Here is a 26,277-nt window from a genome sequence, read left to right as displayed (position 1 = left end):
AAACACTCCCAAAAAGATTCATGCAAAACTCCTCTAACTTCAACTCAATTTCAATCTCTCTTCACACATCAACACTTCTCATAATGTAAACATATCCAACAACCATAAACTCAAAACACATCTCATCTCAATTTCTCAATAACATAACATACAGATGCATACATAAATCTCTATTCAATAAATTTCTTAAATCTCAACTTGGGTTGGATTTACTTATCTTATGATAGAGTGACTCCACTAGCACTTCTCTTTTCCTTTGGTAGATAGTCTTTTCTCTACCACTTTAAACAATAACACTATAAGACTTCAACATATCTATAAATAAAATTTACATCTAAAGCAAGAATCCTTACCTTAGGATGCTTTAGATTAACTCTCTACCAAAATTACTCAAAAAGCTCTCTAAAATCCTTGAAAAATTGAATTAAGAGTTAAGAGAAAATGGTGAAAGGGAATGGTGGTGGAAGAAGAAGAATGATGGGTTTGCTAAACTTAACCCCTTTTTAACTCATATTATAACCTCTCTTTCCCATTTTGCCCTTGCTCTTTCTTGGAAAGTCCATCTTTGTCCTTTAATTCATTGCACTCACACCCCCAATTCTAACACATTCTCCATGAAATTTTCTTGCATTTCACTCCCCACTTTTCCTGCTAATTAGGGGGAGAATGGTCACTTTGCCCCTATAGAAAATTCTCTAGAAACTTCATCCAACTTTTTAGCCGGCTCTTCGCCACGGCGAAGTTTCTTTCTTCACCCTGACGAAGAAATACAGGGGCTACGTTGCCACGACGACACTTCTTCTTTGCAGCGGCGAAGTCTGCACTTCCACAATTCTGCAGGACTTCACCAAATTCAAGGCAACTACTCAACCAAACCAAAACGCACATTCAAACAATATTAACAATATACAAACTCAAATAAGAGCAAAACAATAAACATTTAGCTACGTACCTCAAGTGGGGCGTTACATGTTAGAATTAGGGGTGTCAGTACAATGAATTAAAGGACAAAGATGGAATTTCTAAGAAAGAGCAAGGGAAAAATGGGAAAGGATGTGTATAATATGAGCTAATAAGGGTTTAGTCTTAGTAAACCCTTCATTCTTCTACTTCCACCGCCATTCCCTTTCACCATTTTCTCTCAACTCTTCATTCAATTTTTTCAAGGATTTCAGAGGGCTTTTTGAGTAGTTTTCGGTATAGAGTTAATCTAAAGCATCCTAAGGTAAGGAGTCTTGTTTTAGATGTGAATTTTGCTTATAGATATGTTGAAGTCTTATTGTATTTTTGTTTAAAGTTGTGCCTCCGGTAAGATGGGGCCATGGCATTCAAAGAAAGGGTTAGTAGAAAAGGGCTGTGAGAAAGAGAAACAGAAAGAGAAAATGAGAGAGTAATGTAAGGAAAGAATTAAGAGATGAGTTACGGGGATAGAGTAGTAGAGGATTTACTTACTGAGCATTATTTGTGCTCACCCCGTTGTTTTCTATGTTTTTGCATGATCTAGGTGAGGACACGGTCTGATAGACGTCGGTAGGCGAGGAGAAATAGCTACACTGTCCATCACATTTTTGATGGCTTTTGTATATGATACTTTACTTTGTATAAAGAATGTATATATTTAATAAAAGAAAAATTTGGGCCCAACTATTTATGTTATCATACTTGTATTCTCATTATGTATATTTTATGAGTATATGAGTAGAAAGCAGCTATTACATTTATGGCTTGTGCCCACTTACACCAAATTCCTTAAATTGTTCCTTGTGAGGTGAGTTGCTTGGTTGAAATTCCCTTAAGTATCTTGCACATGCTTTCGCTTTGAGATTTTTCACTTCATGATCTTTCAACTCTTGTCTTTGTTGAGGTTCCTCCAAAACTACACCACTCCTCAATGTTATGGCATGAACTTTTCTCTAGGATTAACTTTTGTTTTTCTTGGCAAGGAACCTTGAGGTCTCTCCGTCAATCATTTTGCTAATTGCCTCACTTGAACCTCCAAATTTTGAATGGACGCTTCTTGATTTCTGAAATTTGTCCTCATCTCATTCATGAACCTTTCAAACATATCTTCCAGCTTGGTTGTTCTCCCCTCTAGCGGTTGGTAATTAGCTACCAGTCTTGGTGCTCCTTGATTGCTCTAAGAGAAATTTGGATGGTTCCTCCATCTCGGATTGTATGTGTTGGAAAAAGGGTCATTCCGGGACCTTTGTGAAATAGCCATGTAATTCAATTGCTCGATTGTTGAGAAGACGAACAGGTTTCTCAATTGGCATTCCACACTTGCATGGTTTCTTTCACAAAATTCACAAGTTAAATTAGAAAAGGTGAGTGAAAAATATTTACATTCATACCTCCCAATTGTTTTTGAAGCGCTGAAATCTGAGCAAATAATGCAATGAAGGCATCAACTTCATGTAGACCCATGCTCTTTTTAGACATTGCTCGCTCATTGGGTGTTTGGTAGTTATTATTGGCCATCACCTCAAGTAGTTCTAGAGTCTTGTATTCAATGCTCCTCCTGCTGCCACATCTACCATAAATTGAATATTTAGTAACAACCCATTGTAGAATGTTTGGACTTGTATCCAAACCGGTAGACCAGGATGTGGACATTTCCTTAACAACTCCGTGTACCTCTCCCATGCTTCATATAATGACTTATCATCACCTTGCACAAAAGAGGTAATGTTGTTCCTTATCTTAGCCGATTTTGTTGGTAGAAAGTATTTTGCAAGAAACTTATGAGCTAATCCGTCCCATGTGGTGATTGTTCTAGCTGGGTGTGACATGAGCCAACCTTTTGCCTTATCTCTTTATGAAAATGGAATAATCTTTGCCGAATTGCATCCTCAGTCACTCCATTGTGCTTGAACGTGTCACATATCTCTAGAAAACTAGCGATATGGAAAATTGGATCCTCATATGAATTTCCATCAAATTGGACGGACTGTTCGATCATCTGACTTATCGCCAGCTTAATCTCAAATTTTTTTTTTTTTTTGGATACCGACTTAATTTCAAAGTTCACTGCAACAGGTGGCCTTGTAATACCATAATTGCCTTCTTGTACCATTGGTATGACATAATCCCTCAACGTTCTATGTACTTCTGCCATGATCTCTACATGCACTACAATAAAAAGTTCAAACTTAAGTATTCACAAAATTTAAGCTTAACTACAAAATAAAAATAAAAACTACAAACAAAAGAACTCAAGCTTAAGACTATAAAATATTTACGATTAACAACAAAAATGAAATAAAAGCTTCAATTTAGCACCAACTAGATACTATCAATATTAATAATCAACTATCCCCGACAATGGCGCCAAAAACTTGATGCGTTATTTCAAATGCATATTTAGCAAGTGCACTAGTCGCAAAAAGTAATAAAATGATAAGTAGAGTATCGTTCCCACAAGGATAGTGTTACTAAGTACCGATTTCTCTAGTTCAAGTCCTAATTGAAGTAACAATAAATTGGGTTGATGGAATATTAACAACTAAATACAAATTAACAACTAATAAATGACAAAAATGAAATTAAAGACAAAACCCAAAATCCAAACGAATCAAACAATGCTAAAAAATGCTAGGGTGTTGATTTCACCTAGATACGCTAACCCAATTCATAGAATCTATTACCCAAGTTCTAATTCCTTGATAGAAAATCAAATTCCCTAAGTTTTTTAGTACTCCTTAGATTATACCACCCCACCCCACCTATTCCCATTAACCTTCCGAACCCAAAAATTGAAGTTTAATAGTTCAAAGTCTTTTAAGCTTTGTGGAATTCTATCTAGATTTTATAGATCGCATTTATCTATCTCTAGTTTTCGCTCAATCTATGATATTTCTCCTAAAAGGCACTTGTAAGTTATTTGTCAACTTATGAACATAGAGTGGTACTCTCAATCTTGTTATGATCACCTCACCTTGTCTTAGCACATTTATTCTATTTAACTTCCAGTATGACCACCTCGTGTTTAAGGTGATCACCTTCCTTTTTATTAGTTATCTGCCTTATCGGGTGAGCACCTCTAAGTCAGAGTGATCACAACGTATCTGGCAGTTTTATTTGGGTAACACGTGCTATGCTTCTTGAATGCATGAGCTGTTATATTCTTTTTTGAGATATTTGTGTGGTCCATAACACTTGTCAAATTCATATTCAATGGGCTGGAAAGTTTTATTATCTTTGATAAGTGACATCTTGATATTGGAATAAACTTTTATAAAGGTGAATTAAATAAAGTTATTCTTGCCACCTGTCCTTACATTGGCTGGCTGTTTTCCTATATAAACTCTTCATTGCACTTTTTCTTAAGCCTGATATTTCTTTGAAAAGTATACTAAAAATTGTTTGAATTTTTACTTTGTTTTTGTCATGTTTCTATGCTTAGGTAAAGCTTTAAAATAGCTATTTCAAAGTACCCAAAATGCGTCCCTGCTCACTATGAGATGTTGAAGCGTGTTGAGCTTCTTCCACTGAAGTGCGTCTTCATTTCTGGTCCTTGAGAGAAGCTCAAGGCTAACCGTGTTGGTTGTGTGTTCCTGTAAGCTCACTGTGGGTGTACGTTGTTTAACCAAAGGGTAGAGATTGAAGCATTGCAAAACAAGGGTGTTTTGGCAACTGAGGCTTAATCTTTGACTTTTTAATTGAACTGTAAAGTTAACCTAGTGGATTAGCTTCATTCTGGACTTGGTCCCATGGTGTAGGCATTTTGCTAAACCATGTAAAAATCTTGTGTGTTTTGCTTTGGTTTATGTTTGTTACTTTATGTTTATGTTATTGCTGTATGTTTATGTTTAATGAACTCCTAAAATCAACATAGCAACCATTTCTGCTTAAGTTTTAATTCACTTCATAAATTTAAAACTTTCAGCACATATAACAAATCACTTCTCAGTTTCATTGTGAACAACACACATTTGGATGGTGATCAAGCATCCAAAATTCACTAAGCAAAGAGATAAACTCTCAATCATGAAATTAAAACTCAAAGTAAATCAATTTATATAAATTTGAATTATTGTATCAAAGTTACATCCAACCCTAGCAAAACAACTCAGTTCATACTCAAAAACAAGATAAAATAACAAAAACAAGTTGAATCAAGGTGTATCACTGAAAAACAAGCAAAAGATGGAGAAATCTTCTCTAACTAAAGCCCAAATATTCAATAATCTTCTCCTTCCAAGAGTTGCCTGCCAAATGATGAATCAAGACTCTTTTCCCTTCCTTTTCACGTCAATTTATGCCCCTCTCACTTAAGGATGAAGCCATAGCAAGCCAAAATGCATTGTTTTATTTTTTTTTTTGCATCTGACACAATTTTGCTGTGGCGAAGATCTTTCGGGCCAAATTTGAGCACGATAACATCTGAATCTGGCAAAGTGGTAAACATATGAATTGTATCCCTTTCAATTATATTTCTACTTATTCAAGAATAAGCCCAATCCAAGGTCTACAGATCAGGTTATGGCCCAAATACTGAAACATGTCCAAAGATGTTTTCTTCAGTTCGCAGCGTGCTATTCACAACTTGAACACATGCTTTCACCCTCTTCCAGTCAGAATTAGGAAAAACCTAAAACATTAAAGTTGTAGATCTAGTTCTTAGCTTTTAATAGCTTCTAAATTCAGGTCATTCCGAGTTTTCAAACTCAAGTTATGCAATTAACGCTCAAAACCATCATTTATGCTCAAAATCATCATTTAGGATTGCAGAGCAAAATTAATAGAATTAAGTAACGATTATAGACCAAATCATATGAGAAGTATCCTAAATCATATTGAAATTCAATGCAAAATCATAGGGAAAAATAGGATTATCAATTACACAGTGGGGGCATTCCTTTTGCTTCATCTTTTATGAATTAAAGCCCAAAGATTAGTAGATATTGGGTCAAAGAGCCCTAAAACGCCTATTCACATGTATTTCACTTTCTCTAGTTCATTTGGCACCAACACTTTTGTGCCAAACCATTGATATCATTCTTTTTCATTTCTTTTTTCCACTTTTCCAATTGTGGCTCACAAAGTTGTTGTATTATCAGTAAATTAAAAAAAACATATTTGTGATAAATTATTTTTAAGGTTTAGTCTTTTCTGTCTTGGTTTCTTTTAAGTACCCAGTTGGTTTCATAATTTTTATGCAAAGATAAATTATTTTAATGTTGGCTTTGAATTATGGATATGATCTGTAATAACAGTTGATGAATTGGTCTCTGTTTATCAGTTTAGGATTTTTTGTGTTATTTTATTCTATATATGAGAAACTTTGTTTTGTTTAATCTAGTTTGGAGATTGTTAGATTGATGCATTCATAACATTTGTTATTTTCTCCATATTTAAATATTCTTGCCAATTTTTACATTTTTATTTGTTGTTTTTCTACAATTTAGTTAAACATGTTCTGGTGTTTTATGTTTATTGATTTCAATTATTTTGTTGAATGCTACATGTATGCACACCAGAGAAAAGAAATAATATTTTTGTTTATGATTAAACTGGTCGTATCCATTATAGGTATGGAAGGCTCATCTGCAAGCCAACCTATGTTGGATGATACAATTTCACCTGCTAAACCTCAAAACTTCAATGAGGCCATAGCTAATATGGATGGAAATGCAATTGCTATTGCTAGCCCACATAATGAAGAAAATTATGATAAACCATTTCAAAGGGGAAAAAAAAAAAAAAAAAAAAGAGTTAAGACATTTGCAATTTGGACGAAATTTAAAGAAGTGGTTTTACCTAACGGTAAGAAAAAGGCAGAGTGCATCCACTTTAAGGCCAGACTTCAAATTACTTCAACTAGGAGCATTATTCAATTTTCAAGGCATTTGAAAGGGTGTGTGAGGCGAATAGTTTTCATGAGGCAATAACATATTAATTTTCCGTGTTCAGATTCAAGTGTTTGAAAAAATATGATGCCTACTCTTATAAGTGGCAAGTTCGATATGACAAAGATGAGGGAACTAGTTGTGCATTGTTAGGATAGGTGCACTAGAGCCAATAATATTAGGACAATTGTAATAATATTATTGAATATCAATAAAGGCATAACTTCTATATCATAGCATTCATTTATATACTTGTATATATATTGACATGTGTCCATAGAAGGGTTGAATCGTGGTGAGGAAATTAAGTATTTTAAATTTTAATTTTGAGAACCCTATGATCATATATGGTGGCCATTCTAGAACTATCTGTAGCCCCAATATTAATCTGAACAAGGACACAGATTATACGGTAAGGCTATCATAGCATTGAACGACCCTACCGAAAAGTAGTGACAGTTCTCACATGTCAAGGTTGTTAGGTGACAACCTGGTGCGACGCATCAGTGCTTGTTAATGACAAGTTCATTGGACTGACCCATCGGAGGATTCCACACAAGATGGTAATGCTAGTGTCTGTGGACTATATCCACCAATAGATGGTGGTGCATGTGAGCCCCCGACTTGAGATCACTAGAGCGCCGTGTGTAATTATTGATGTAATTTGACACTAGCCTAACAAAATCCTATTTAGGGTTATCAGTATAATAGTCATTGGTTACATCAAGAAGTACACTATGGTTATGGTGGATCAACAAAGGATTCATCACTCCTAGTTACAGGAGAAATTATCTCGCTGAGATATTCAATTAGGAACTACAACCGTAAAATCTGTGGCCACAATGGAATCGAGTTGGTACTCGAATCCAATTTACATGGTCGTTGATTTGACAACCGAATATAAACATATCAAAGCACATTCATTGAGTTGACACTACTTTTGTACTTCAAAACTTGATGAGATAAATGATGATGAAAGGATTTGAATTGCATGGTAACTATGTTATTGAAAGGTAGCTATTTCGCTGAATCTTTATTTGTTGGGTAATCATGATATCTTGCTAGAGGCCAATTTTGATTGGTGAATGGAGCACTAATTAGTTGATGCTAAATTATAAATCCAGTCACTGCCAACATAATAAAGAGCCTTTTGGATAAAAAGAGTATTTTGGTAATTTTACTATGCGATTAAATTCGTTAAAAGTCATTGCCAACATTCAATATTTATATTGAAGTTAATTTAGCAAAGTTGTAATTATATTAATATTATAAAACATCAATATTAATATGGATTAAATATATGGAATACATATATCTAATATAATTAAATATATTTAAATATCCCATTAATTAAATAAATGGATAAATAAATATGAATATTTATTTATTAGGAACATATATTTAATTGGGAAATATTCTATTGCAAAATAGGAAGGTATATTTAATTGGGAAATATTCCATTCCAAAATAAGGACTAGAAATATTCCTTTTCTTAATGGGGAATTGTTTATTCCCACTATATAAGGAGAGGAATGGGAGAATTAAATAACAATAAGTTCATTATTTTCTCCCAAACCAAAAACGCTAGCTGCCTATTAAGTTTTTGAGAGAGAATTTCTTTGTCTCAATTGCATGTTCTCTCTTCTTGCATCCAAGGACTCTAGGAAACTTCCTTGCATCTGGATTAGCCTCCCTGCTTTTGTGTGGACTTCTTAGGAGAGATTCCATCTTGAATCGACTAGCGAAAAGTAAATCAAAGAACCGAAGGAGCCTCCAAACGTAGGTAATAACAACAAACCTTGTATGGGTTGTTTTATTTTATAAACAGATTGAATATATCAATCTTGATCATGGGATTAACGGGTTAAATTGAATAAAGTTTTGTTTTATATTCTGCTTATTATTCAATGAAAACCCTATAGTGGTATCAGAGCTTGGATTGATAAATGTTTTCTATTATTAACATGTTTAATTGATTTGATAGAAAATTGCATGTTAGGGTTTTTGTCTCAATTGTTTAAATTGAAATTGATTAAATCTGTTTTTAATCCTATTTATTAGGGTTACGAAAACCTTGAAAACATGGCTGCGCGCACAGCGCCTACCTGCCCTTGGCCATGCATGGCTTGTCCCTTACTGGCCCTTGGCCATGCGTTTAAACGCATGGCTGGCCACGGCCCTTGGCCATGTGTTTAAATGCATGGCTAGCCCTTGTGGCATGCAAGCGGCTATCCTGATGCCCATGGCCTATCAGAAGCCATGCGTAGGACCATGACAAGCCAAGGTTGTGCATTCATGTGCATAGTTGCCTGGGTGTTTTTAGTTGCGCGATAACACGTGTAACCTAGTGGAAGAAACCCGTTTTGGGCTTATAGGGATGTTGCTGATCATTTTTGGTAGCAGCACGATCAATGAGTTGTTTCCTGCGAGCTTTCGTTTGGAAATTGAAGGGTAAGGGGTCCCTCCCGATATTGCGAGAGAAAGATGTTTTGGGAATTACAAGGTGGGATTTTGAAATTTTTTCCGAGCCATAAAATAGAGCAATTGTTGCTTATCTGAATTGTTCAGTTTGTTTTCAAGTTGGACAGGGACTAAACTGCATATTTTGGAAGTTTAGGGACCAAAGTAAAATTCTATAGAATTAAAAGGGGTAAAATAATTTACCTGGTAAATTTATATTTGAGTTTTAAATGATATGCCATATTTGATTGATGTCTAAATATGCATGGTGTTTGGTACTTTGCCATCGACCTTAGTTTTATTATTTATTATGGGATGAATGCTTGTAACTTTTATAATTATTAAATAGGGCCTACGTGTCCTGCCTATATCTTTACTCTCAATGTATTCTTGTCTCATCTAAATCCCCTTGAATGTAACTGAGGTTTCAATTTAATTCAATGTAATTTAGTATAGGTTTATATCATTTTTGTAAAGAAGATGGAGCGAAGGCGTGAAGCGAGTCTCGAAGACTTCAATGAAGTTTTGTAATAAATTGCATGAACCTAGGTTGACCTACTAATTCCTCAAAGCTTGGGAAATTTGGTTTTAGATTGGCCATGTACTGACACATTTATTTGTTATCTTAGAAAGCATGCTAAGGTTGAATGTTTTAACATGCTAAAAAGATAATAAAATTGGTGAGACAATAAAATCAAGAACCCTCGATTAAGATATTAAGTCACAAATAACAATATTCCTTCCATCACTATGGGATTAATCAAACCACTGTTCATTGTGGTGTTGTTCGCCCCCGCAAAGGCTACACTTTTACAAGTGGGAGGTTAATTATACATTGGAGTTTTTCCTTAATAGTGATAGGTTCGACTTAACTAGGTGTATTTTGCTTGTTCGCCTCCACGAAGATTGATAAATACACTAGAGGCATAGTAGAGTAGTGCACTTAGAGATGCATAAGAGGACATGTAGTGTCCAACTCACTGATTCAAAAGTTACACTTAAGGACAGTGGTTGATGCCGTTGGATTATGTAATCGATTTGTTGGCTTGATTTACATTCGAGTTTAACAGTTAGTGTTATTAGATGGTGTAGATTAAATTTTGTTGACCTACCTAATCATTCTATTTTAATTTGTTTGCCCCTGTGAAGGTTGAAATATAAATGATGGGATTTCGGCCCACGAGGAAGACCGGCAGGCCTTTTTGAGTTTAATAGTGAGGTGTTAGAGTAGATGCCTTAGAGCCAATCAATTATTGTAGGATTGACTCTTTGTAATAATGTTCATTAATCAATAAAAGGCATTTTATTCTATATCGCGTAAATCATTATTATTGCAATATGTATTGATATATGTCCTTAGAATGGTAGAACCGTGACGAGGGTATCAAGTGTTTCAAATCTTGATAGTGAGAACCCTATGAGCACATATGGTGGCCATTCTAGAAACGTCCGTAGCCCTTATATTATGGAAGTAGGCACAAATATACGGTAAGGCTATCATAGTGTTGACCGACCCTGTCGAAAGGCAGTGACTGATCTCACTTGTCAAGGTTGTTTGTGACAACTTGGTGGCAACACATGGTGCTTGCTGTAAGCGATTACACCGCAACAAGTTCCTGGACTGACCCACCAGAATTCCATATGGATGGTAACCCCAGTGTCTATGATAAATCCTCTCTAACGAATGTGGTGCATGTGATCCTTAGACTTGAGATCACCGAGCGCCTTGTGCACCGATTGGTTAGTTTGACACCAGCTCACGCAGTTCTTTTCAAAGCTGTGAATACGGTGGTGATGCTGCATCAAGGAGTGTATATCGATGGTGGATTGACAGAGGATTCATCACTCCCGGTACGGGAAAGTTATCTCATACGCAATTCATATATGGCATGACTTAAACTGTGGCCACAGTGGGATAGAGTTGTTGCTCTATCTATTTTATAATACGGGTCATTGGTCCAGAAACTGAATACATAATATCGGAGTAACTGAAGGTTGACACTATTTCTTGCCTTCATCTCATCGAGATAACGAATGATGAAAGATCGAATTGCACGGTAACCTATCGTTGACAGTAGCTACTTTGCTGAATCCGAACTATCGGTGGCCATGATTCCTTGCTAGGGGCCAATCTTGGTCTGTGTATTAGTGAGACAATTATTGTGTTAATCGCGATACTATACCTACCGATATGATGAGGAGCCTGGGTCACACACATAGAAGATAATTTAAGATCCAAAAAAAGAATGACTTTTTCGTCTTTTAAGTGAAAGGGTATTTTGGTAATTCACAGTGTAATTAAATTTGCTGAGGTCATAGCCTTTATTTAATTTGTTAGAAAAATTAAATAAGTGAAATTAGGTCAAATGTGTGTTTGCACATATTTAAATATATTATCTTATTGTTAAATGTTAATATATTAATTGATTTTAATTGAGATAATGTGAAATTAAATAAATCAAATTGGGAGTGTTTGGCAACTGGGCGTTTGGGTGGCCCAAGCCTTTCCTTATGGGATTAGGCAAATTGTTTTTACTATAAAAGAAAGTGTGTTTTTCATTCATTGAGATTTTTTTTCTTTGAAAACAAACACACACGCCCCTATTTTTACACTCCCACGGCAGAATCCAATTTTGGCCCAAAAATCAATTCATTTGATTTGTCTTCTTGATTCTTAAGGCTAAGGAGATCTAGCAATCCCTCCTTAGTTCTTTTGAGATTGTCTTCGTGTGGACTACGCAGGTTCGATCCTAGCTTGGATCGGTAGCAAAACATTCGTCGACAAATTTGGAGGAGCCTCTAACGTGTTTTTGTTTTCTCTTAACTCATGATTAATATTTCTGCAGATTCTTATTATGAAAATTGTAAAATTATACCCTTGATCTTGGCTCATGTAACGATCCTGTTATATTATGATTTGTTGTTTCCGCTGCGTATACGGGACCGTTTACTTACATGAGGGCTATTGAACTTAAGTAAAATAGTGAGCATTGATTAATAAAAGGCCTTATTAAATAACAATATATTAACTATGTTTAAATTTTCATTGTAGATTCACTTTCATTATGACTCATCTATCCTATCATTGAGATCAATCATCGATAAGGAAAGTAAGTCGATGTACAACTTCACTAACTGGTATTGAAATCTAAGAATGACTAAAGTTAGAAAAGAAGCTGTACATCTTAGTGAACCTATTTGGAACGCTTGAACCTAAGTCTACTTAGGAATCAATAGTGCTTATCATAAGTATTTGGATGATGCTGACATTGTTCAATGTTCATAATGGCATCATTGAGACTTGATCTGCAAGAGCAACATAAGAATTTGGAAGCTAGTTCTATCATACAAATCTCAAGAACTCCTCCAGAAGTGTGCAAGACACGAGCATACAAGGTGTCAAAGGCATTGTATAGATGCCGAATGGTTGAGGGAGCCCTAGTTGGCCCACATTAGTCAAGATGATTGGCTACATTTAAAAGCTCGACTTGGGGATTCATCATGGATGCAAAACTTTCTATAGACCTTGTTTTGGAATCCTTGCCTGATTCGTTTCCCTAATTCATATTAAACTTTAATATAAATTCTATGGAAAGGCTCTCTTAGAGCTACTGATGAGTGCAAATGCAACACCTAATTTTACCTCACTAAATTCTACTGCTGTCGTGTAGTAGCAAAGAGCAAGTAAGGGTCTTTCCGCAGAGGATTTTGAACTCAATTAATTATCTACTTCAAACAAGGTTTTTCACGAATTATAAAACTCAACAAAAACTATCAAGCTAAAATTAAACAAGTAAAACAATGAACAATCACGAAAGAGATAAATAAGAGAAACTGGATGAAGGTTTATTCGCCACCACTAGACATGAATTACATATAATAAGCACTCTTTAACTTTCTGCCCGTTGATCACATCAGCTCAAAAAATACCAACGTTGATAAGTTCTATCTCTCCTTATGAGTCGTTGGATTAGACCGTCATAATCCAACTCCCTATTTATTAGATAACCTAGGAACGATCTCTATATTCAAAGTAATAAAAGCATTAAGTTGTGAGAACCTACTGAATCAGGCTAAACTCATATGGTCGGTTTAGTTATCTTGAGTGATTCCCCCCCATGTTGCAGGCATACACTTTACCACTAGTATTTAGGTTAATAAAGTGATCTGTACTAAACAACCTAAATTGGCATTAATAAATTAATCCTAACTATTTAATTGTGCACTTAAACAATTAAGACATCTATCTAAACCCTATTCACAGAGAAAAATCACATAACCAAGAGGGATCAAAAGATAAGTAGATGCATATTTTATTAATCACAAAACATATATAGGGTTTTGAAATCACCCTCAATCACAAAAGAATTAGTTCTTCTTGAATAAATATGAGAACATCTTGTATTATTCATACAACTAATAGTAACAAAGAAGAAGAAAACTTAGTGAACTTTGTTGATTAATGAAGTTGATGATGATCTCCTCCAATTCCTCTTCCCCAAGCCTTCTTTAATCTCCCTTTTTCTCAGTTCTTGAATAATCTTTGTTCTCATTTTTTTATCTCTAAAGAATTCCCCCAAAGTATGCTAAAAACTTCTATTTATATCCCACAAGGGTTAGGGTTTGTGTTTCCTTAATTCTAGTTAGTTTAGGACTCTTAAACACTATTTTCCTATCAAAAACGGAGGAAAAGTTCCCATTTGTCGTGACTGTGCCGCGGCAGCCCTTTGAATCAGTATTCCAACATTCAAGAATCGTCTTAATCCTAGTTCTAACTCAAGATATTCTCAAATACTGAGGCATGCTCAAGCTGGAACGTAATCTAAATCTTCTCTTTACTTCAACTTGCATAACTTCTTCAATTCAACTCCGATTCTCGATCCGTTTGTTTCCAGTCGTCACAAATTCTCTCGCCAACATATCTCTCTCATCCGAATATTATTTTTAGCCTTATTTCCTGAAAACACAACAAAATACCCGTGATCCTGAAATTGCCTTTATGAAACAAGTAAGTTATTCATGCGATTAATCCTAATTTCCCACATGATACCTATAAACCCTAGTATAAGTGTATTTTCAAGCACTATCACAACCCCCAACCAGCTTCTTGCTAGTCCTAGCAAGCTAAGCTAAAAATATATCTTCTAGCTTGAAAATTAAAATAAAATAAACATAATCTAATCTACCCCAAATAATCCGTAGATTGTCACGGTTGCATTTAGCGTATGCAACAGCCTTTAAACCCCTAAGTGGCCCTATTGACGAGTTGTAGTCTCGTGAGGGTTCCATGATGAACCCACAACACCTTACTAAACCTACCCTAGACTCGAAAATTAAAAACAAACAAACAAAACATTAGTCTCCGGATATACATTCGTCTCAAAAATTGCAACAACACATAACATAAAGAATTTAAACATCACCCAAGCCCAAGTACTCAAAAATCAATTTCATTTTCATTATCAACTCCCACACATCAATCATTCCACAAGCCTGTTAATCTCAAAACTCGGATGATCACATGCACAAACTTCACAAACAAAGAATTGATCTCAAAATTTTATAATAATATAATGTATAGAATCAAATGCCATAGGCTCACTTTTCAAACTACTCTCCCCTAATGTAGAATGATACAACTACCTAGGATCAATAGGTCTTTATTAGCTTTTACGTTAGGCTAGGTTATGAGGTTATGAAAGAACGGAAAAGATAAGCAAAATAAGAGACTCAATCCTATTTCTTTCAAACACTTTCATTCAAGCACCACCATTCTTCTTTCACCCCCTTTTTCCCCCCTTTACAAAAATAATTTCATTGCATCATTTACACTTTGCGATGTTTCTCAATACTTTTCCTTTTTTTCTTTCTTTCTTCTTCTCTTTTCTTTTCTTTTTTTTTTTTTTCATTCAGAAGAAAGAAAAGAAAGCTAAAAATGCTACCCCAACTCTTGATTAAAAAGCACTCCACAACCCCTAACCTATTCTTTTGAGCACTTTGGAATAAATTGACATTTTCACAAACCTTCACCCTCACTTCTTTAATTGCTCTCACTAATCTTGTACTTAGATAGTCTCTTAAAAATTAAAGGGTAGGAATGTGTTTTTGGCTCAAAATAAGGGTGGGTTTGTAGTTACATGAAAAAATCAAGGCTAAATGTGTTTAATATGGCTCAAAGGGGTAACTAGTGATAATTTAAATAAAGGGTAGGCTTGAAAGGCTCAAACGATCCAAGATAGCCTAAATCATACTAAGTAATGTCATTCTAGGATTTCGCCTCAAGTAGTTACAAGTGAGTTCTAGAATTTGTTGAGACGCAAAAATGTCTATAAAAATTCATACATCACAAACATCACTGAGCCTTAAGACTAACCAACCAAATCATACCACATAGCATGAGAGTCTCAAACTAGATGAAACTAATTATTCAAAATTACCCCTAAACCTAAGCAACATTTAACATCTTCTAAACATCACATGTTATCACAATTATAATCATATCGTTGACACATAAATTAATCCGAAAAACTAAACAAAAAAATTTAATCCTAAAATCACGCAAAAACTAAAAAAATAAAAAATTCACCCAAATTCATAAATTTAACAAAAATAAATAGGAACCTTCCTTCACCCCCAACCTAATTTCTACATTGTCCCCAATGTAGCAAAAGGAAAAGAGAAGGAAAATAAAAGTTAACCCCCTTTTTAATATTGAAGTGTGAAGACGCGTGAAAGTACAATCACCACTCTTGTTTCGTTCCATCAACTGTATCAAATTCTATCAAAACAAAGAAACTCATGGTGTACATCATTGGCCACACACATCACTGGTCAAATATAGGAATTAGAGTAACAAAACACAAACTAAACGGCATATAAAAAACAAAAAAAGGAAAAGGGAAAAGAAAATGAAAATGAAAATGAAAATAAGATAAAAAAAATCAATGGGTTGCCTCCCATATAGTGCTTGGTTTAACGTCCTTAGCCCGACGTCATCACTTTCTCAACCATATTCTCCCTTGTATTTAAAGTGTTCCAGAGGAGGTCTAGGCTTCAAAGTAGGTCCCTACACAATGAAAGGTAAAAGCTTCTCATTAGATAAGGGAAGTGAAATATAAGGAAGAGCATACCTTGGATTTTTCTTTGGAAAAAAAATTAAGCAATGCGACAATCGCTTCTATTTCCTTTCTTATGTCAATGTCTTCTTTAGACTTTCTAGGTTCCTCGGCCACCCAACCATCCCATATTGCAACATCCAACGGATCTTCACTCTTAAGATCGAACATTTGCCTAAGTGATTGTTTCGCTTCTTTGGAGTCAATAGCCCTATCTCTCTCATTGTTGGGTTTTTTCGCTCTATCTTGAATCAACTCATCTTTAGTTTTGTCAGTGTTGATTGGTTTCATATGAGCTTCTTCAAGTTGCTTCCCACTTTTCACTATTATTGCACTAACATTCTCCCTAGAGTTGATCACGAGTTCTTGCGCCTCTAGTCTTCCAATGGTAGTAGCTAATTGACTAACTTGGCTCTCCAAATTCTTGATTGACATTTTCGCATCTTGTTGGAACTTGAGATTCTCTTGCTGAAATTGAAGAGTGCTAGTGGCTAAGGAATTTACCAAGTCCTTCAATTTTGATGCCTTTATGTCTTGTTGGAATTGGATAGTGCTAATAGCTACAGAATTTACTAAGTCCTCCAAAGACGTGCATTGAGATTGGGGAGCATTTGGTGGCCTTGCTTGATATGGTTGTGAGACTCTTGGGTACGGAAAACCAAGTGGATAGGTAGGGGTAGCATTTTGGTGGTTTCCCAAATAGCTAAGGTTGGGGTGATCCCCCCATCCTGGCATATTGTAGGTGTTGGAGAATGGGTCATACCTCTGCCCTTGTTGACCGTGAAATCCTCCCACAACAAAATCTTGAAAGGTAGGGCACATGTTGGTAGGATGACCAACGTTAGAGCAAATGTCGCATGTTTTAACTTGTTGAAATGCCAATTGTTGCACAAGTGCAGTCAAGGTGCTCAAATGCTACTCAATATTAGTAGCCATCTCCTCATGACTAGAATTAAAAAAAAAAACAAAAACAAAGACAACAATTAAAACTGAAAAAAAAAATTAACAAAAAGTAAATAAATAATTAAGTTAATCAAAATCCCCGACAACGGCGCCAAAAATTGATGCGTGCAAATGCAACACCTAATTTTACCTCACTAAATTCTAATGCAATGTCGTGTAGTAGCAAAGAGAAAGTAAGGGTCTTTCCCACAGAGGATTTGTGAACTCAATTAATTATCTACTTCAAACAAGGGTTTGTCACGAATTATAAAAACTCAACAAAAACTATCAAACTAAAATTAAACAAAGTAAAACAATGAAACAATCACGAAAGAGATAAATAAGAGAAACTGGATTGAAGGTTTATTCGCCACCACTAGACATGAATTACATATAATACAAGCACTCTTTAACATTCTACCCTCTTGATTAGATCAGCTCAAAAAATACCAAACGTTGATAAGTTCTATCTCTCCTTACTGAGTCGTTGGATTAGACACGGTCATAATCCAAGTCCCTATTTATTAGATAACCTAGGATACGATCTCTAGATTCAAAGTAATAAAAGCATTAAGTTACGAGAGACCTACTGAATCAAGGCTAAACTCATATGGTCGGTTTAGTTATCTTGAGTGATTACCCCCCATGTATGCAGGCATACACTTTACCACTAGTTATTTAGGTTAATAAAGCGATTCCGTACTAAACAACCTAAATTGGCATTAATAAATTAATCCTAACTATTTAATTGCGCACTTAAACAATTAAGACAATCAATCTAAACCCTATTCAAAGAGAAATAATCACATAACTAAGAGGGATCAAAAGATAAGTAGATGCAGATTTTATTAATCACAAGACATGTCTAGGGTTTTGAAACCACCCTCAATCACAAAAGAATTAGTTCTTCTTGAATAAATATGAGAACATCATTGTATTATTCATAACAAATAATAATAACGAAGAAGAAGAAAAACTTAGTGAAACTTGGTTGGATTAATGAAGTTGATGATGATCTCCTCCAATTCCTCTTCCCCAAGCCTTCTTTAATCTCCCTTTTTCTTCAGTTCTTGAATAATCTTTGTTCTCTCTTTTTTTTATCTCTAAAAGAATTCCCCCAAAGTAATGCTAAAAGACTTCTATTTATATCCCACAAGGGTTAGGGTTTTGTTTTCCTTAATTCTAGTTAGTTTAGGACTCTTAAAACCCTATTTTCCTAGTCAAAAACGGAGGAAAAGTTCCCAGTTGTCGTGACTGTGCCGCGGCACTGTGCTACGGTACAGTTGCTACTGGAAAAAGTGTGCCGCAGCACAGTAGCTACATGTCTTCTTCCCGCATCATTCCACTGTTCTTCAGAGATGGTGATTTTTGAACTCGATAACGATGGAATTTGGAAAAGTGGTAAACATATGAAATGTAGCCCTTTGAATCAGTATTCCAACATTCAAGAATCGTCTTAATCCTAGTTCTACAACTCAAGATATTCTCAAAATACTGAGGCATGCTCAAGCTGGAACGTAATCTAGAATCTTCTCTTTACTTCAACTTCCATAACTTCTTCAATTCAACTCCGATTCTCGATCCGTTTGTTTCCAGTCGTCACAAATTCTCTCGCCAACATTATCTCTCATCCGAATATTATTTTTGAGCCTTATTTCCTGAAAACACAACAAAAATACCTGTGATCCCGAAAAGTGCCTTTATGAAACAAGTAAGTTAATTCATGCGAATTAATCCTAATTTCCAACAAATGATACCTATAAACCACTAAGTATAAGTGTATTTTCAAGCACTTATCAGCTGCTAAGTATGCTGAAGACAACAAAGAAGGACATGAAGAAGTCCAAACCAATGCTACTAGTTGCTATTGCACATGGAAAAAGAAAGGGTAAACAAGGCAAAGGAAAGGCCATGGCCAATCTTAAGTTCAAGCCTAAGACCCAACATGTCCGCAAGCCTTCTAGAGGCATGAGGAAAGATGGAAATGTTGTTTGCTTTCATTGTGACAAGTCAGGCCACTGGAGGAAACATTGCAAGACATTCCTAGCAAGTAAGAAGAAGAATTCTGCATCTTCTTCTAAAGGTATGTATATGATTGAAATTAATCTTTCTCCTATTGCATCTTGGGTCATTGACACTAGATGTGGTTCTCATATTTGCATCTCTGTGCAGGGACTACGACAGAGTAGATCGTTTGGTCGAGGAGTGGTAGACCTACGAGTTGGAAATGGAGCGTGAGTTATTGCATTAGCCATAGGGATTTATTATTTATCTTCGTCTTTAGGCCTTATATTATATTTCTCGGATTGTTATTATGTTCCTTCAGTTTCTATGAACATTGTTTTTGTGTTCGCTTTGGGCAATGTTGGATATTAGTGTTTGATAACAAATTGGTCATTATCTTTTAGTTTGGATGGTATTCAATATGGAACTGCTAGATTACATAGTGGTCTGTATACTTTAGATTTAAATAATAATGAAATATTCAATCTTGAAAATAAGAAAGTCAAGAATGACAACTTTAATGAAACATATCTATGGCATTGTAGGCTGGGTCATGTGAACCAGACTTGCATTGCAAAACTCCTTAAGAACGGAGTTTTGGACCTGTTTGACTTCTAGTCTTATGAGGTATGTAAGTTATGCTTATTAGGCAAAATTGTTGGTAAGTGACCATCTACGTGCAACAGAAAAACGTATTTTAAAATGAAAAAGAAAATCCAGGCACAGATTATATTGTTTACATGCATAAACTTAAAGCGTATAAAAACATATCTACGTAAAATAAACAACCCATACAAGGATGTAGAACACTTATGCACGTTTGAAGGCTCTTTCAAATATCTCTGGATTTGATTTCGCTACTGAATCCATAGAACCCTTGATTATTTTGCTAGAATAACCAAGGGCTTCAAGAATCAAGGAAGATCAAGAGAAAAAGAATTTTTTTCTCTTGCACTAAAGAGTGAAAACATGAGAGAGAGCTTTGGGTGGCTAGGGTTTCCTTTTTTTTTTTTTTTTTTTTAAGTTCTTATAATGTTTTAATTTAAGTTGCACTTATATAGTGCAACTAATTAAAACTCTATTCCATTAAGGAATAGCCTGTGCACAACACAAATCACCCTTGCAACCAACACCCTATAATTGGTATTTTAATTTAAATAATATATATAAATATATATTATATATATATATAGACACAAACACACACGTTAACATTTAATTAATAATAATTCATTTAAATATACATATTAATATACATTCAAATATAATCTCACTAAGTTTAATATTGATATTAAAATTAAACATAGGCAACAACCTCAGCAAATTTAATTTTACTGTGAGATTACCAAAATATCCTTTCGTCTCAAAAGACGAAAATACCCCTCTCATAGACTGATTCTTAAATTGTCTTCTAAGTGTGTGACCCGTAGGCTTCTCATCATATTGGCAGTGAGTAGTATCGTGATTAACTCCAATTAATCGTCTCACTACACACAGACCAAGATTGGCTCCTAGCAAGGCATCATGGCCATCCGATAGATTCAGATTTAGGGAAATCATAACCTATCAACAGTATGGTTACCGCGTAATCAAATCCTTTCATCATCCGTTATCTCATCGAGGCTGAGGTACAGAAATAGTGTCAACCTCAGATATCCTCGACATGTTTGTATTCAGTTATTGGACCAATGACAGGAATATTAAATTGGATTGAGCAACAACTCAATCCCACTGTGGCCACAAATTTAGTGTCATTGCCATTTACTGAATTACCCAGTGAGATAACTTTTCCCATACCCAAGAGTGATGAATCCTTTGTCGATCTACCATAGTCTCGATACACTTCTTAATGTAGCCAATCACTACCGTATTGATAGCTCTGAATAGAACTACGTTGGGCTAGTGTCAAACTACACCAATTAGTGCATAAGGCACTCTGGTGATCTCAAGTCCAAGGATCACATGCACCACCATCCGTTAGAGGAATTATTCCATAGACATTGGGGTTACCATCCATATGGAATCTTTTGGTGGGCCTATCCAGTGAACTTGCCTTCAGCAAGCACCCATGCGTTGCACCAGGTTGTTGGCAAACAACATTGACAAGTGAGATTAGTCATTTCCTTTCGACAGGGTTGTTCAACGCTATGATAGCCTTACTATATTATCTATGTCCTTGATTAGAATAATATTGGGGCTATGGATGTTTCTAGAATGGCCACCATATGTGATCATAGGGTTCTCACTATCAAGATTTGAAACACTTGATACCCTTGTCACGGTTCTACCATCCTAAGGATATATATCATTACATATAACTATGATTTACACGATATAGAGGAATATGCCTTTTATTGATGAATAAACATTTATTATAGAGTCAATCTTATAATAATTGATTGGCTCTAGGGCACCTACTCTAACAATCTCTGACTTGCACTATAGCCAATCATTCATGTATTTAATACTGAATGACCTTAAGTTTTTTCATGCTTCTCCTATGATAGAGGCTTCGTCAGTAGATCAACAAGATTGTTATCAGTATGCACTTTACTGATCTATACATCTTTCCTCTCAACCATTTCTCTAATGAGATGAAACTATTTGAGTATGTTTTTGGACTTCTGGTGAGACCGTGGTTCATTTGCTTGAGCTATTGCTCTATTGTTGTCGCAATAGACATCTATTGGATCAACAATCATGGAGACCACACCAAGTTCAGTGATGAACTTCTTAATCCAGACCGCCTCCTTGGCCGCATCGGATAATGCGATATACTCAGCCTCTATTGTAGAGTCCGCTACAGTGCTTTGCTTGGAGCTCTTCCAGCTTACCACACCGCCATTGAGACAAAATACAAACCCAGATTGTGAATGATAATCATCTTTGTCTGTTTGGAAACTAGCATCACTGCATCCTCTTACAGTGAGCTCATCTTTCCCTCTGTAAACCAAGAACATGTCCTTAGTCCTCTTTAGGTACTTAAGGATGTTTTTGACAACTATCTAGTGATGCTCATTTGGATCCGATTGATATCTACTACAAGTGCTTAATGCATATGGGACATCAATCAGAGTACATAACATGGCATACATGATGGATCTAATTGCTGACGCATATGGGATCCTCTTCATTCTATCTCTCTCATCGTGTGCTTTAGGTCACATATCCTTAGAGAGATAGACACCATGTGACATCGAAAGAAATCCCTTCTTGGATTCTTGCATACTGAATCTTTTCAGTACCTTGTCAATGTATGTACTTTGACTTAGGCCAAGCAACCTACGTGATCTATCTCAGTAGATCTTTATTTCGAGGATGTAGGCTGTTTCTCCTAAGTCTTTCATGGAGAAATACTTGGATAAGAAGTCTTTATCGACTACAAGTTTTGTATATCATTCTCGATCAGAAGTATGTCATCGACATACAACACCAGGAATGCCACTACGCTCCCATTTACCTTTTTGTAAACACAAGGCTCATCTTCATTCTTAATAAAATTGAATTCTTTTACGGCTTCATCAAAACGAATGTTCCAGCTCCTTGAAACTTGCTTGAGTCCATAAATGGACCTCTGCAACTTACATACCTTATCAGCTTGACCATCAAGAACGAAACCATCGGGTTGTGTCATATACAAATCCTCTTCAAGGTTTCCGTTCATTTGCCAAATTTCATAGTCATGATATGCAGCAATCGCAAGTATAATTTGGATGGACTTAATCATGGCAGCTGGTGAAAAGGTTTCTTCATAGTCAATACCATGAATTTGTTTAAAACCTTTGGCAACCAGTCGTGCCTTATAAGTGTGCACCTTGCCATCTATGTCAGTCTTTTTCTTGAAGACCCATTTACACCTTATGGGTTTTACCCTTTTAGTAGGATCCACCAGAGACCATACTTGGTTCTGGTACATGGATCCATCTCAGATTTCATGGCTTCAAGCCATTTAACAAAATTTGGATCCAATATGGGGTCTTCGTAGGCTTTGGGTTCATTGTCTTAGTAGACCAGTACGTCACCATGTTCAGTTACGAGAAAACCATATCTCTCGAGCTCATGATGTACTCTCCTAAACCTACGTAGCTTCTGTGTTACTTGAGGTGGTTCACTTTGATCCACAGACTGTGGAGTAACCTCCTTCCGATGTTCAACCACTTCTTGTGGCACATTTTCCCGTCCTTGGTCTAATGTATCTTATGGTTCTAGAACTTCATCGAGTTCTACTTTTCTCCTACTAGTACCTCTTAAAAGAAATTCCTTCTCTAAGAAGACACCAGTACGAGCGACAAAAATTTTACACTCTTCTGGATAGAAGAAATAGTACCCTTTGGTCTCTTTAGGATGCCCTACAAAGATGCATTTGTCAGATTTCGGGCTCAGCTTGTTTGAAGTCAATTTCTTGCCCACTCCATAGTTCATATGAAGTCTTATCTACAGACTTTGACGACACACGGTTCAGTACGTGAGTCGTAGTCTCTAAGGCATAACCCTAGAATGATGCGGATAGATCATTAAAACTCATCATGGACCTGATCATATCAAGTAAGGTCTTATTCCTCCTTTCAGACACACCATTGTGTTGGGGTGTGTACGGAGGGGTGAGTTGTGAAACTATCCCACATTCCTTTAGGTATTCGGAAAACCCTAAGCTCAAGTATTCACCCCCTCAATCCGACCGAAGAGCCTTAATACTTTTGCCCAACATATTCTGTACTTCATTCCTAAATTCTTTGAATTTATCAAAGACTTCAGATTTATGTCTCATAAGGTAGACATATCCATATCTACTGAAATCATCAGTAATTGTGATGAAGTGGGAATATCCACCCTTGGCTTCAATTGTTAGTGGACTGCATACATCACTATGGATGATGCCTAACAGTTCAGTAGCCTTTTCACTTTGTCCTGTGAAAGGCGACTTGGTCAGCTTGCCTAAAAGGCATGACCCGTATACCTCGAATGACTGAAAATCCAAAGGGGCCAAAACTCCATCCATTTGAAGTTTTGTAATACTGGTCTGATTAACATGACCCAATCTACAGTGGCAGAGGTATGTATGGTTTTGATCGTTGTGTTTAGCTTTCTTAGTTTCAACGTTGAGAATATCCTCATTGTTTAAATCAAGAACATATAATCCATTATATAACCTTGCAATTCCAAATAGAATACCATTCAAACTAAAGGACAACAATCCATTAGAAATCTCAAAATAATATCCTATATTATCCAAAGCGGATACTGAAATAATGTTTCTAGAAATTAAAGGTACAAAATAACAATCTTTGAGTTCTAATAATAAGCTCGTAGGCAAAGATAAACAATAAGTCCCCACAGCTAAAGCAGCCACACGTGCTCCATTTCCAACTCGTAGGTCCACTTCTCCCTTGGAGAGCAATCTACTCTACCTTAGTCCTTGCACATCAGTACAAATATGAGTACCACACACTGTGCCAATGACCCAAGATGTTGAAGGAGAGAAGTTAATCTCAATCATGTACATACTTGAAGTCCAAGCGCCTAACTTTTTCTTGTTTGCAAGGAAAGCCTTGCAGTGTTTCCTACAGTGGCCAGACTTGCCACAATAAAAGTATACTACCTTCCCACCTTTCCTAACACTACCCTTAGGCTTGAGAGCATCCTGTTCTTTGGGCTTGGGCTTGGGATTAGCCTTGGCCTTTCCTTTGCCCTTACCCTTTCCTTTACTGGCAGTAACCAGTAAAACAGGCTTAGACTTTTTCATGCCCTGCTCTGCAGTTCTCAGCATGTTCAGAAGCTCTAACAAGGATTTCGCCATCGTGTTCATATTAAAGTTCATTATGAACGATGAAAAAGAATCTGGTAGTGACTACAAAATTAAATCCACTTGTAAGTCTGCATCCACACCAAACCCCAAAGTCTCACGCCTCTTTATGTACCTTATCATCTTGAGCACATGAGGACCAACTTGGGCTCCCTCAGTCATACGACTTCTAAACAATGCACTCGACACCTTATACCTCTCATGTTGAGCGTTTCTTTCGAAAAACTCCTTAAGGTGCAGAATTATGATAGTAGCATCCATATTCTGATGCTGCTTTTGTAGCTCAAGTGTCATCGATGCTAACATAAGACATTGAATATTGTTAGCATCGTCAAGGAACTTTTGGTAAGTATCCTTTACTTCCTAAATAGCATCAGGATCAGACTCAGTCAAATAAGGCTTGTCAAGGATATATAATTTCTTTTCGGACTTTAGTACAATCCGAAGATTTCGATACCAGTCTGAGAAATTAGATCCATCCAGCCTGTTTTCTTTCTCGAATATCGATCGCAGGTTGATAGTGGTCATTTTTTAAATGAATCTACAATACAGAAAAGTAAAGTCAATATAATGTTTATTATTTTTTTAATATGGTCTTTTATTTAAAATGCTTCCACTATTTTCCTCAAGCCAATAGCCCTCACTATTAACTCAGGAAAGCCCGTTGGCTTTCCTAGTGACTGAGATCCCATCTAGCCCATTTCAAACTTTCGCTTTGGCGAACAAGCCAAAATGGGTTGATTAGGTAGGCCAACAAACTTAATCCACACCAGTTGATAGCTCCCACTACCAACCTCAAATGTGAAGTAAGCCAACAAGTCAATCACACAATATGATGACCGAAGCCATTGTCCTCAAGTGTGATTCTCAATATCAGTAGAGTGGACACTACATGTCACCACGTACATATAACAAGTGTACTTCTCTATTATGCCTATGACATGTTTATCAACCTTCGCTTTGGCGAACAAGCAAAACAGTCATTTTAAGTCGACCCATCACCATTAAGGAAAATTCCAATGAACTTTAACCTCCCACTGGTAGAAGTGTACCCTTCGCTTTGGCGAACAAGGTTCCAATTAACAGTGGTTTGATTAAAGACATG

At 36.0% G+C, this 26,277-nt stretch overlaps 1 non-coding gene across 1 annotated transcript; it reads left to right on the top strand.

The window, feature by feature from the left end:
• Positions 1–2,595: 2,595 nt before the first annotated feature.
• LOC116144623 lies at positions 2,596–2,702 on the top strand. Its single transcript, XR_004130283.1, has one exon. It is a non-coding gene; the product is annotated as a small nucleolar RNA R71 (small nucleolar RNA).
• The last annotated feature ends 23,575 nt before the right edge of the window (positions 2,703–26,277 follow it).

The sequence above is a fragment of the Pistacia vera genome, unplaced genomic scaffold (assembly GCF_008641045.1).
Source record: "Pistacia vera cultivar Batoury unplaced genomic scaffold, PisVer_v2 Contig1140, whole genome shotgun sequence".
Taxonomy (NCBI): Eukaryota; Viridiplantae; Streptophyta; class Magnoliopsida; order Sapindales; family Anacardiaceae; genus Pistacia; species Pistacia vera.
Note: the sequence above shows the minus strand (reverse complement) of the source record. Positions and strands in the feature narration are given on the sequence as shown.